The sequence below is a fragment of the Myotis davidii genome, unplaced genomic scaffold (assembly GCF_000327345.1).
Source record: "Myotis davidii unplaced genomic scaffold, ASM32734v1 scaffold433, whole genome shotgun sequence".
Lineage (NCBI taxonomy): Eukaryota > Metazoa > Chordata > Mammalia > Chiroptera > Vespertilionidae > Myotis > Myotis davidii.
The window spans coordinates 1912331-1914621 of record NW_006293776.1 but is presented as its reverse complement, the minus strand read 5'-3'; positions in this window follow the sequence as shown (position 1 = coordinate 1914621).

Here is a 2291-nt window from a genome sequence, read left to right as displayed (position 1 = left end):
TAGATAGATATAGATATAGATAAATATAGATATAGATACTAGAGGCCTGATGCATGAAATTCATGCAAGGGGCTCAGCCCTCGAAGCCCAGGCTTCGTCTGGAAGGACATCTAGAAGGTCTTTTGGCTGTCTGATCTAATTAGCATATTATGCTTTTATTATTATAGATTAGTAGTAATATGACCAGTGACATCTGAAGCAAAATGTTTCTCTTAAAGAATTTTCTTGCTTATAAAGTCTTATCTTTCCATAGGAAATACTTAGAAGTATTTAAGCAGTTTCTACGAAGATCAGAAAAAAAATTTATACTGGAACATTATTAAACTTGTTCTTTTTTACTTCTGGTCATTAGTGGGGTGGGGATGGAGCATGGCCACTAGAAAATGTGTCAAAGTGAATTTTCAATCCACTTCTTCCCATCTCTTTTCTTCACTCTTCATAGCTTTTTCCAATCTAATTTATGGATTTAGATTTCTTTAATACCTACTGTAATTGGTCAATGAGGACTGATTCATATTAAGTAAATACTAAGAGTTAATAAGTATTACAAACAGGATTCTGAACAATATTAATTTAAACATATATATTTTCCTTCTAGATGTTATAAGCAGCAGTATATATGTGAACATTATTGACAGGAAATTAAAAACCACATAGCACAGTGTTAGAAATTGACTTTTAGAGATGAATTTTTTTTTTTTGAAATATGCCCTATGTTAAGACATTGGTGACTGCTATGCCAAATCAGTGACCCAACCTTCCTTTTCTTCACTTAAAGAGCCAATGCTGTGGACTAACAGCATTTTTATTTTAGCTTTTTATTGATTATGACTCTAACAAGTGAACAGAAGGGCTTATTTTTTAGAAATTCTGGTGAACAGCTTGCTGCAAGTTTAATCAAAACAAGTTTTTATGCAGACCAAGCTTGTCATTCTTGATACAAGAGGGGACAATAGACAAAGGCCTTCATGGGGTCTTAGAAATGAGGCTACCCTAAACGGCGTGCTTATTTTGGAATTTCCTAGAAGGGTGTTGTTTGAAGACTGTGTGTTCCTGATGTGTTATGGGGAGCTGATCAATTTTTGTGATCTTTAACCTATCTCTTGAAAACTTATCATAATCTTATCATGAAAATTTTGATTTTCTATTTAAAGTGATTATTTGAAAGATTTTGCTTAATAACCTCAATTTTTATGATTATATTCAATGTCTTGAAAAAGAATCAGATTAGGACATAAGTATTCCACATAGTATCATTACCACTATAACAAATCACTAATAGCAGAACAGAGAGAGACTAAATGTGAATGTAAAGGTTCAAAATAATGTACTACCTAGTCTTTTTATCACCTGTATTTCTAGATAATTGAAAACTAGGGAAAGTTTCAGAGAAGGATACAAAGACAGTTCTTGTTAGAAGAGCCTGTCAGAAAACCTTAAAAATATGACAGCAGTTATTCTAGAAAAAGTCGTTGATTTTAATGTCTACATTTTTTTTCTAACTTAAATGTATTGGGATAACATCTATAATAATAAAAGAATAATATGCTAATTAGACTGGACATCCTTCCAGATGTCCTTCCAGACAACCTTCTGGATGAAGCCAGGACTGTGAGGAAAACCTAGGTCCTGGGTGCCAGAGGAAAGCTGGTGCCAGCAGCCAGAGGAAAGAAGGCCTACTCTTGCATGAATTTCGTGCTTTGGGCCTCTAATTGGTTAATAAAATTAAAGAGGTTTCAAGTGTACAATTCTATGATACATCATCTGTATATTGCATTGTGTTTACCATCCAAAGTCAAATCTCCTTCCATTACCATATATTTGACCCCTTTTATCCTGCACTACTCCCCACCCCCTTTTCCCTCTAGTAACCACCATAATTCTCTGTTTCTATGAGTTCTAATTTGTCTTGTTTGTTTTCTTGTTGCTTTCAGTTTTATATCCCACATATGAGTGAATTCATATGGTTCTTATCTTTTACTGACTGATTTATTTCACTTAGCACAATATTCTCAAGGTCTATCCATCCTATCTAATAAAAGAGAAACATGGTAATTAGCCATATATTCGCTACCCTTCCCATTGGCTAATCAGGGAGATATGCAAATTAACTGTGAGCCAAGATGGCGGCTGGCAGCCAGGCAGCTTGAAGCTAACATGAGAATTGCTTGCTTCAGTGACAGAGGACTCCAACGTTCCCCGCCTGCTGCTGCCGGTCTCTGAGCTGCAACTCTAAGCAACTATGTAACAAATATAGAAGCTAAACAAAACCCCAGAAACCTGCTTTAGTC